This window comes from Pinus tabuliformis, chromosome 8 (assembly GCF_031772625.1).
Source record: "Pinus tabuliformis cultivar Carrire ecotype Pingquan chromosome 8, CPIR1, whole genome shotgun sequence".
Lineage (NCBI taxonomy): Eukaryota > Viridiplantae > Streptophyta > Pinopsida > Pinales > Pinaceae > Pinus > Pinus tabuliformis.
Genome location: NC_142294.1, coordinates 1,509,521,218 through 1,509,533,442, shown reverse-complemented (window position 1 = coordinate 1,509,533,442; position 12,225 = coordinate 1,509,521,218). Strand labels below are relative to the sequence as shown.

General features: G+C 32.6%; 1 pseudogene; it reads left to right on the top strand.

Annotated features, from left to right (window-relative positions):
* Window positions 1-10,949, top strand: part of LOC149241612 (putative galactinol--sucrose galactosyltransferase 1) — a 22,585-nt pseudogene extending 11,636 nt beyond the window's left edge.
* The last annotated feature ends 1,276 nt before the right edge of the window (window positions 10,950-12,225 follow it).

The following is a 12,225-nucleotide window of genomic DNA, read 5'->3' as shown; positions in this document are numbered from 1 at the left end:
GCTCAAAGAAGAAAATTAATATAGCAAAGATTAGAACGAATTCTCATGAGCTCCATAGTGAAACAGGTCGTTGGGCAGTTCCTAAAACGCCATGGACGGAAAGGATCTGCCATATATGTAAGAATAGGAACATCAAGGATGAAAACCACTTCCTCTTAGAGTGCCCCGCGTATAACCACATTAGATCTCAGTTTCACAATCTTTGTTACAATACTGACCTTCCTAGCCTTTTACAATGTCAAAATTATAGTGAGCTCGGGAGGCTTCTCTCCAAGCTTTTTGAGCATAGGAATAAAATCTTAAATCAAAATAGATAATTTGTTTCTTTAGGTCCGATAGACCATTATTTGGTCTCAGTGGACGTTAACCATCATCATCATCATATATATCTATATATATATATATATATATATATATATATATATATATATATATATATATATATATATATATATATATATATATATAATAAATAATTTAAATAAATTAATTAAATTAAAAATTTTACAACTAACCATTAAAAGTATTTTATTTATCTATATATTTTACCTAATTTAACTTATTTCCATAAATAATAATAATAATAACATTAAGAAGAACAATAATATTAAATTAATAATAATACTTTGACTACTAATATTAATAATATCAAGACTATATTACTAATATTATATTAATTATATTTAATAAATAATTTAATTAAACTAAAAATGACTTATATTATTAATTTATAATAATAAATAATTTAATTAAATTAAATAAATTACCGTTTCTAACTAACCATTTAAATTATTTGATTTATTTATATTTTTAACCTTAATTTTATGTTTTTAATTGAAATATATATATATCTATATCTATATCTATATATATATATATATATATATATATATATATATATATATATATATATAGATATATTATTAATAAATTACTTTAACCATCGATAATTTTTCTGATCCTTAACAACATATTATTATATATATTTATGTTTTATATTAACAATAATTACTAAATAATTTAAATAAATAAGTTAATTATCTCCTTAAACTAACCACTATAAGTAATTTATTTATTGACAACCTATTATCGTAACTTTAATATATATATATATATATATATATATATATATATATATATATATATATATATATATATATATATTTATTAATAAAAAAATTAATAAAAAAATTTAAAACTAACCATTAAAAATATTTTATGTTTTAATATTAAAAATAATAATAATATTAAATTAATGAATAGTAATTTGACCTGGGTCCGTATGTAAAAATTAGCCGTTGGTTGATTTAGCCGTTGGAGTCTCTGCTCAGACTATTTAACATGCTAAGCTGGATTTGTTTCTTCAACTTGTCCTGACGATGAACCACACTGGTTGGTCCAAAACGCGTCGACAAATGTCTTTCCTCATGTGATTTTCGCCGAAGCTCTGCTTACAACTATTATGGATCACAGAAGCCTCAATTCAATAAAAGGTAATAGTGTTGATTGATTCAGGAAGCACCCGCAATTTTATTCATTGTAAGGTAGCAAAAGAATTGAATTGCTTCCTATATCCATCACCAGAGTGTCAAGTGATGATTGCAAATGGAGGAACAGTAAATTGCTCTGGAAAGTGCCATAATATCAAGCTATCCATGGGAGAATATGTATTGACTAGCCCAATGCTTTCCGTTCCAATGGGAGGTGCTGATGTTGTACTAGGAGTCCAATGGCTACAATCCCTGGGTACAATAGCTCTTAATTTTCAGGAACTTTTCATCAAATTTTCTACGGAAGGAAAGGAATTTGAATTAAGGGGTATTGCTGGGAAACCAGGATAGATAATCAGCTCTAATAGTATGACAAAGCTTCTAAAAAAGGAGCAAAGAGGTGTAATTGCACAATTATGCTCGCTAGATGTGTCCACATCGGAATCATCTATTTCTCCTTATCTCCAAAAAGTCCTAGACAATCATTCCAAGGTATTTGAGACTCCCAAAGGTCTCCCACCTATCCATGATCATGATCATGCTATTCATTTGATTCCAGGAAGTGTTCCTCCAAACATCAGGCCATACAGATATCCCTATGTCCAAAAGAGTGAAATTGAACGTATGGTTGCAGAAATGCTAGAGGCTGGTATAATTCAACTGAGTCAAAGTTCTTTCTCTGCCCCAGAAGTATTGGTGCACAAGAAGGATGGATCATGGCACATGTGTCCGGATTATAGGGAGCTCAACAAGCTCACTATTAAAGATAAGTTCCCCATTCCTGTCATTGATGAATTACTGGATGAACTGCATGGATCAATTTACTTCACCAAGTTGGATCTTCGTTCAGGATATCATCAAATCAGAATGAAGACTGAAGACATTCTGAAAACAACATTTAGAACTCATGAGGGTCATTATGAATTTTTGTTCATGCCTTTTGGCCTTACCAATGCACCTTCAACATTTCAAGGTTTGATGAATTCAATTTTCAAACCATTCCTTAGAAAATTTGTATTAGTATTTTTTGATGATATACTAATCTACAGCAAGTCTTGGAAGGATCATGTTGAACATGTTGACAAGGTGCTACAATTATTGAAGGAGAAACAATTATATGCAAGAAGATCCAAATGTTTCTTTCGAGTCCAGGAGGTGGAATATTTGGGTCATATTGTATCTCATGAAGGAGTTAAGGTAGACCCTAGCAAAATTAAAGCCATTAAGGAATGGAAAATCCCCACATCCATAAAGCATCTACGAGGATTTCTCGGGTTGACAGGGTATTATAGCATGTTTGTTAAGAATTATGGAAGAATAGCAGCACCTCTAACAACATTATTGAAGAAAGATGCATTTTCATGGACTCCAGAAGCAACAAAGGCCTTTGAACATCTTAAAGAGGCAATGTGCCAAGCACCAATCTTAGCTACACCAGACTTCACAAAAACCTTTATTGTGGAATGTGATGCTTCAGGAAATGGAATTGGTGTTGTTCTAATGCAAGATGAAAGACCCATTGCTTTTGAAAGTCGTCCAATCAAGGGAAAGTTTTTAAGCAAAGCTATTTATGAGAAGGAAATGTTGGCAATACTCCATGCACTTAAGAAATGGCGACCCTACCTAATGGGTAGACACTTCAAGGTAAAAATGGATCACGATAGCCTTAAATACTTTTTACAACAAAGATTATCCTCTGAAGAGCAACAAAAGTGGGTCACAAAGAAGTTGGGTTATGACTTTGAAATCATCTACAAAAAAGGGAAGCAAAATGTGGTGGCAGATGCACTCTCAAGAAAGGATGAGGATGTGGAAGCATAGTTGTGCGCCATTTCTATTATCCAACCAGATTGGATAAACGAAGCAAGGGAGGAATGGAAGAATGACGAAGAAGTGTGGGCACTTATTCGAAATTTACAACAAGATTCCAGTACGTGTAGTACATTTAGCTAGCAAAATGATTCGTTATGGTACAAAGATCGCTTATACCTCTGTAAGAATTCCCAACTAAAACAAAAGATTCTTATGGAATTGCACGCTTCTCCCTTAGGAGGGCACTAAGGATTTTTAAAAACTTACCACAGGGTTAAGAAGGAATTTTTTGGGATGGACTTAAATCAAATATTCAAAAGTTTGTGGCTGAATGTTTGGTTTGCCAACAAAATAAAGTTGAAACAATTAAGACACCGGGTCTATTACAACCTTTATCCATTCCAAGCCAACGTTGGGAGGAGGTTTCAATGGATTTTATCACAGGTTTACCCAAGTCTGAGGGAAAGAGTGTCATCATGGTGATAGTTGACAGACTTACCAAGTATGCACACTTTTGTGCATTATCACATCCATTTAAAGCCAGTACAGTTTCTACTGCGTTTATGGAAACAATTCAAAAGTTACATGGAAACCCAAAGATTATTGTAAGTGACAGAGATCCCATTTTCACTGGAAATTTTTGGACAGAATTATTTTCTTGTCTTGGTACTCAGTTAGCTCATAGCTCATCTTATCATCCTCAATCTGATGGGCAAACTGAGATAGTAAACAAATGTTTGGAAGGATATCTTCGTTGCTTTGTATCTAATAAACAAACACAATGGGTCAAATCGTTGCCTCTGGCTGAATGGTGGTATAACACTTCCTTCCATACAACAACAAAAATGGCCCCATTTATGGCACTTTATGGGTATCAACCACCATCCATCACATCATATTTAAGAGAAAATTCTAAGGTTCAGGCAGTGGAACATCACATCGAACATCAACAACAAGTCCTCCAACTCTTAAAGGATAACCTCGTGTTGGCACAGAATAGAATGAAACAACAGGCAGATGAACATCGTAGTGAAAGAAGTTTTGATGTAGGTGATTGGGTATTCCTACGGCTACAACCATATAAGCAAATGTCCCTCAAGCAAGCTAAGAAGGATAATAAATTATCACCAAAGTATTATGGTCTGTACAAGGTGTTGCAAATGATTGGTAATATGGCATACAAATTGGAGCTTCCTACGGCTTCTCGATTGCACCCAGTTTTCCATGTTTCATGTTTAAAGAAGGTTATAGGTGACAAGCTCCCAGTTCAAACAATAATGCCAGAACTTGACGAGGAAGGAAAAATTATATTGGAACTGGAAGCAGTCACAGAAATAAGAACTTGATAGCTACGAAATCGTTCAATTTCAGAGTATCTTATCAAGTGGAAGAACTTATCCGTTGAAGATTCCACATGGGAGGATGAGAATTTTATGCAAAAGTATCCAGAACTACTCAAGCGTTGAGGACAAAACCTTTTTGAAGGAGAGGGGCATGTTGGGTCCCTATAATACTAGTGATTACCCCATTACTATTGTAGTTATACCCCTTATTAATATTGTTGTGCCCCTATTGCCCCCATATTGTTATTACTGTGCCCCATAGAATCCCTCTATTGTTATTTTTGTGGCTTTATATTATTATTGTTAGGTTGGCTAGATTATATTGTGACTCCTTAGACTCCTATATATAGAAAGGAAGTTTTTTCATTTGAATCATCCAAGAATTGTTCATTTATGTAATGTAAAGGAGGTTGCCCCCTTGAAGAGGCTGAATTCTAAGGCATTGATCTATCTTTTCTATATTTTCTTAAGTTGGTTTCATAATAGTTTCATTTATTTTTCATTGAGTTTCTCCTTGCAATTTTTTTAAAATTGTTATTGCAAGTTTTTGATTGGTTGTTTGTGCCCATAAATGTCATAGTGATGTAGGAGACTTTTCATTTGGTTTTCAAGGAAGCTTGATTTTCTTTTGAGTAGCCTATTTTACAGGATGTTTTCGATGCCCTTTTCCGGTTGAGGCTACTAAAATATATGGTTTTGTAGTTTTTATGGTTCTTTTGGGGATGGGAGTTTTATCTTCTTTTCAATAGTGTAATTTACAGTTTTGTACGCTATATTTGGTGTTTTATTAGGACTAGAAAATTCAAGATTCTCCAATTTGTAGAATGGTTTTTCCCTACAACTAAATTGTTCATGGAAAATTGTTGTTTCTGAAGATTAGGGGTTCGAAATCAAGCTTAATTTGAAGGTTGTTTGTGCTATTAACTTTTTTATGTGGCTTTCTCTAGGGTAACGATCTAATTCATTTTGCTAGTTTTTGTGACAACAAAATGTATTTAGGTTTTGTACGATCTTAAGCAACAGAATGTTGCATTTTATTTTGTGTTTTACACCTTTTTGGGGGAACATGATCTTGTATTCAGAAGCATAGTTGCATTTGATTTTATGTTTTACACCTTTGTTTTGGGAGAATTGATCTTGTATTCAGAAGCCTAGTTGCATTTTCTTTTGTGTTTTACACTTTTTTGGGGGGGACTTGATCTTGTAATTAGAAGCCTAATTTGAAAGACATTTTGACTGTTATTGTTTTTAGTAGTATGATAGGTTACATGATCTACTTATGTAAAATCAAAGCAATAGAATGTTGGGTATTGGAATCTATCATTTTATGTTTTTTTAGTTGCAACATGATTTGGTCAAGAATGAGTTTCACTAATTTATGAAGAAACTACATGTTCATGTATGATAATAAACACCAAAATGATATTTGGATTTCTTGTTTTTTAGTTTTGAACTTTTGATGAGGACTCAGTTTTAATCATTTATGAGAATTTTGAATGACATATTGAATATTGCATGCTTTATAATGCAATAAAATCTCATGTAAGAGACTATTATATTAGGATATTGTTTGTCTTCAATTTGGATTTTTTCTTTATTGTTAAGACTTGGTTTCATTAATTTACTAAAAGTGAATGCTTAAGTGTATGAAATCCTTATTACCAGCATCTTGTATTCAGAAAATGTCAACTTGAATGTGCAAGACTACAATGCATTATGACAGATGCAAGAAGTGCACCTTTGGGGGACTTTTTGGTTATTATGATCACAATTCTTTTCTATGGGTTACGATGGATGATTAAATATGTATTTTTAAAGAGGCCTTCGTTTTATGTCTTTGTTCTGCTTCAAGCTCTGGTGGATGACATAGAGGATGGGCTCCTATGGGAGAGATGTCCCATTTGAGACTAAATTTTTGCTAGTTGAGGGTATTGAAGGTTCACCTATGAGCACTGGTGTGGGTGATGGCATTGGAGAGCCAACAATCTATATTGTTTTCTTACCACTGTTGGAAGGATCTTTTAGAGCATTTTTGCAAGGAAATGAAAACAATGAGCTTGAAATCTATCTGGAAAGTGATAAGAATTGCAGGGATTATGAATGGTACAAAATTCTTAATGTGACTCAATTTGTCAATTCCCTAGAGTAAAATAGGCATTTTGATTTTCTCTTGAATTTACTTCGTATTTGGCATTCCAGAAGATCCTATTGTTGAGACAACTCAAGAAGTTTATTCAATTTTTTATTTTTTTTGTTGGAACAAATCCATATGAAGTTATTATTAGTGCAGTAAAGTGAGAACCTTTCCATGTTTCAACTTTCTTATTTAATTTCATCTCTTTTGGAACTTTTCAAATTTCAGTATCAATGTTATATGATTAACATCAATTATTGATAGCGCAGTGTGTTGAGAGGCATTCTAAAACCTTTCTTATTTAATTTACTCTCTTTTGGAACTTCTCAGATTTCAGAATCAATGTTATATGATTAACATCAATTATTTATAGTGCATGGTTTTTGAGAGGCATTATAAAACCTTTTCCCATCGTGAAAGAAAGACGGTAATTTCTCATGAAATGGAAGCTTGGTACTTTCCAATGGTGTCTAAATTTGTTCTGTGTGCTAAAATTTTTAGCTCCCCTTAACTTTCAATTGAGAATGACACATCCTTGTACTTTTTTACTAAGTCATTATAAGTTCTTGCTAGTTTTATGTAGTCTTATTATTTGAATACTTCTCTTGCAATTACCTAATATACTCAATTTTTTTGGGTGGTATACATGGGAAGCATTTTACACAGATGTCACAACTGAGGGTGTAAAACAAGGTTTAGAAAGCTATATTATTTTTCTTGCCCCCCTTTTATGTTTTGTAATCATACATGAACTCTTGTCGAGATGTAGTTACACAGTGACCTTATCCTAAGGGTCCAGTTCCAAATGTTTGTGATTTTTTTGTATTTCTTTAACAGTCTAGAGAAAGGGGGCACCCCTCCAAAGTTTTTGCTTCTTGATGATGGTTGGAAATATGTTGAAATGGACCCTAATGCAAAGCCTCCTCCAGTTGGAAATACAACAAAGTAGGTTTGACCTTCTTTTTTCTTCAAATATGACATTTGAAGACAATAATTCATCTCTCTTTGAAATCTAAGGATAATTTCCTTTTGATTCTCAATATTCTTGCAATATGAAGATAATTTCTTTTTTATTCTCAAAGTTCTTATAATTTGAAGATAATTTCATTTTGATTCTCAAATTTCTAGTGGAACTCTAAAAATTCTATGGGCTCATAATTCAATTTTGCAAATTGGCTAACACATATAAAAGAGAATTATAAGTTTCAAAAAGATGGAAGGACTGGTCAGAGACAAGAGGATCCTACTTTGGGCCTCAAACACATTGGTATAGAAGCAAATAAGACCCACAATTTAAAGTAATCTACCTTAGTTGTCCTTTAGGAATTACTCATTTATACTCCTTATTTATCTATATGCTCCAAACCCTGCATTCTAGCACTTGCCTCATGAATTCATAAGCTACATTCCTTGTTTAGTGACTAGTCGATATATTTAAACTATCATTTGTATATGCAGACTACTTACTGCCAAAGTTGATTTGGCATGCTACTTTGTTTTCAATTTATATTAAAAATTTTATTCCAGGTATATTTATGTTTACACTGGTCACTGGGGAGGAGTGAAACCTAATGTTTTCGAAATGGAGCATTATAATTCAAAATTGTTGATCCCTATTGAGCCTCATGGGATTCTTCATCACCAACCAGATGAGGCATTAGAATGCATAAAATTAAATGGATTGGGTTTAGTCCATCCCAAAAATGTGTTTCAATTTTATGACGATCTCCACTCGTATCTAGCAAGTGTTGGCATTAATGGTGTCAAAGAAGACATCTAGAATATTATCGAGACATTAGGTGTAGGACATGGTGATCATGTTAAATTGGTCAACCAGTATCATCAAGCAATGGAGGCTTCTATTTCTCAAAATTTCCCTATGTTTATGTTGATCCACAATTATGTATGTATATGTTTATCCACAATTATGGACGTATATGTTGATCCACAATTATATGTTGCATTTACAAAATCGCCTTCATTTACTCATCTCACTATAAATTCATTGTGTCAAGGAAAAAAAGTGCTAAAATCTATAATGGATCACTTTTGGAACTCCAATGTTTAGCTCAGAAATACCAACATCTTTTGATAGCAACATGTTAGTTTAAAGAAAACATCATGCTAGTCTTTAATTTAATACTGAAAATATCTTCTGCAATTTCCTATAGCGAGGTATTCACTAAGATATCACACTATCCAAATAGGAGATCCAATATACTAGGTAAAATTTATCAATCAAATGGAATAGGGTAATAAAGACCTTGCAACAAAGGTTCTACAGTCTTGCAGCTACCAAGCAGAGGACTTGCATTATGTTGTAATATGTTTCAAAAGCTTGAAATGTATGTTGTAAAGTTGCATAGCTATAGAGATGCACTCCATGGGAATAGATATTCCTGATTTCTGAGTTTTTCAGAGCATGCCTCAGATGTAACTATTGTACTCACTAGTGGAAAAGACAATTCAGAAGAGTAGAAAAAAAGGGAATAGAATCTCACTTAAACATAATGCACACAAGCCAATCAGGATTCTATTCCCTTGTGTGCACTATGTTTAAGTGAGATTATATTCCCTTTTTTTCTACTCTTTTGAATTGTCTTTTTCCACTGGTGAGTACAATAGTTACATCTGAGGCATGCTCAGGCAAACTCAAAAATTAGGAATATCTATTCACATGGAGTGCATCTCTATAGCTATGCAACTTGAAAACATACATTTCACGATTTTGAAACATGTTCCAGCAGAATGCAAGTCCTCTGCTTCGCAACCACAGGACTGTAGAACCTTTGTTGCAAGGTGTTTATTACCCTATTCCATTTTATTGATAAATTTTACCCAGTATATTGGATCTCCTATTTGGATAGTGTGATATCTTAGTGAATACCTCGCTATAGTCAATTGCATAAGATATTTTCAATATTAAATTAAAGGCTAGTGTGACGTTTTCTTTAAACTAACATGTTGCTATCATAAGATGTTGATATTTCTAAGCTAAACATTGGAGTTCCAAAAGTGATCCATTATAGATTTTAGCACTTTTTATCCTTGACACAATGAATTTATAGCGATATGAGTAAATGAAGGTGGTTTTGTAAATGAAACATATAATTTTGGATCAGCATATATGTCCATATTGGAGTCTTTACAGGTCAGTTCCATAGAATTGTGTATGTTTGCTTGTAGTAAACAAACAATCTGACCAATATTTTCTCTCCCTTGAATGTAAAAGTAACAAATTTGTATTGAATAGTTTATACAGTTCCAAACAGATTGTTTTTATAAGAGCCTCTGATGATTTATGGCCAAGTGATCCTGCATCACATACCATTCATATTGCTTCTGTAGCCTACAACATCATTTTCTTGGGAGAGTTTATGCAACCTGATTGGGATATGTTCCATGTAATGCCCCTTATAATATATCTATTGTTTGTACTTCCAAGTTTATTTTCCAAGCTTCAAGTCTACGAACAGTAGATCATTATTATATATTTATAATACAAAGTCTTCATCCAATGGGTGAATACCATGTTGTTGCCCGAACTGTTGAGGGGTGCTCAATTTATGTCAGGTAAATTTTTTTATTGGTTTTAGTCCTAATGGCTACAAGAGGTATATTCTACAACCTAGATGGGGGATATGTCTAGTACTTTATGTGTCCATGCATGAGTGTATGCATAATGTTCCAAATGACAAAAAAGGGAAGATTCTTTCTTATGATGGATCCATCTTAACCTTTGGATCTATTTAGCACTGAGAGGAAGCAAAAAACTCAAGGCACAAACCTCAATGTTTTTACATATTGAAGGACTTTGTCACTACGTTGTGGTTTGCACCTTGAGTATGAGGAACTGTTGCAACTAAACAGATAAGCGAATGTTGTTTATGCTTTGCACATTTGACGCTTGTTTTTATTTTGGAGCATTTTTCTCTTAACCAATCTGATTATCTAGGGAAATTATGTTTCTTGTTTATTATATAGTTTTTGGGGTAAAAATCCACGGGGGATTTAAATTGTGACTGATCGTCTTAACAATGCATCCATTCACCGTTAATCCAAAGCCTTGTCGGCATAGTTTTTCTATAGTAAATTAATGACAATTTGTTTTTTCCTTGGATTGATATTGGCAACAGCAAACCTGGTGAACATGACTTTGACTTTGACTAAGGTATATATTATATATAATTAATATGTATATATACATATTAATTTTTTTTCCCCTTGTCCTATCGAAAGTTTCATCTTCTCTGGACATTGGAGATATTGATTATTGTGTGCAACAACTTCTAGAAGTTGTAGAAAATGATATCATGGGATCGTTGAAGAAAAGGAAGTTGAAACAATTGCCTTCAAAATGAAGGAGACAAGGAGTACCAAATATTTTGAAAATTTGCAATTAATTGCTCATAGTATTACTTTCTCTATGCATTCTAGTACATTGTTGGTACTTGTTAGATGCAATCTTCATAGAACACTTACACCAAAAGAAAAATTTAATATTGAGTCCATGTTACACTATTTAGAAACCAATATTCAAGCTAATGCATCATTAAGTCAAACAAATTTGTTTTTTTTTGTATATGGATTGATTGAGGATGGTATGGAGGAAGAAAATATGGGTAGGAAGACTGCTTTGTTTATTAAACCTAGCCTGACATCTTCAAGATCATGGGACTCATATAAAAATTTGATGAAGGGAACTAATGATGATAAGCTTGATACACCCAATAGATATCTAATTTCAATGTTTGCGTTAAGACTTATTGAGAACCATATGAGAAAACTAAAAGTAGATATGAGTGATTAATATTTAATAGTGACGTTAGACTGTAACAGTCCAAAAATAAATATCTAATTAACATTAAATTCAACTAAGAATAGTGCTTACCTATCGTAGAAGTAAGCTAACCACAACAAGGTTTTGGGGACGATTCTCCACCCAACCGTAGGCTCAATTGTGCAAGGATTTGCTACAACTGGCCACCCCCGAACCCTCAGTCAACGTACTACTACCAGTGACTCCTATGTCTTAAAACACCATTCTCCCAAGAGAATGAAAGATAGAATCTTGGAAAGATGGAATGCAAGAATGCCTCTCACCTTCCTCACCATCTATTAAATAGAACAACATTGGAAGGGGAACCACATGCACACACTCCATGTGTCTACGTGCAACTTTCTTTTGATTTTTAGCTTTCTTGTTTTATTTTTATTTTTTACTTTTCTTTTGATTTTTAGCTTTCTTGTTTTATTTCCTTCTTTTCAATAGTTTTCTTGTTTTATTTCTATTTATTCTTATTTAGAGTTTTAGTATGGTTATAACTATTTTTATTTTTATTATTTTTATTTATTTTCTTGTATATATTTTTAATATCATTTATTATTTAGCATTTATGATTTATTATCTTTATTATTTTTATTATTTATTATTAAGTGATTTATT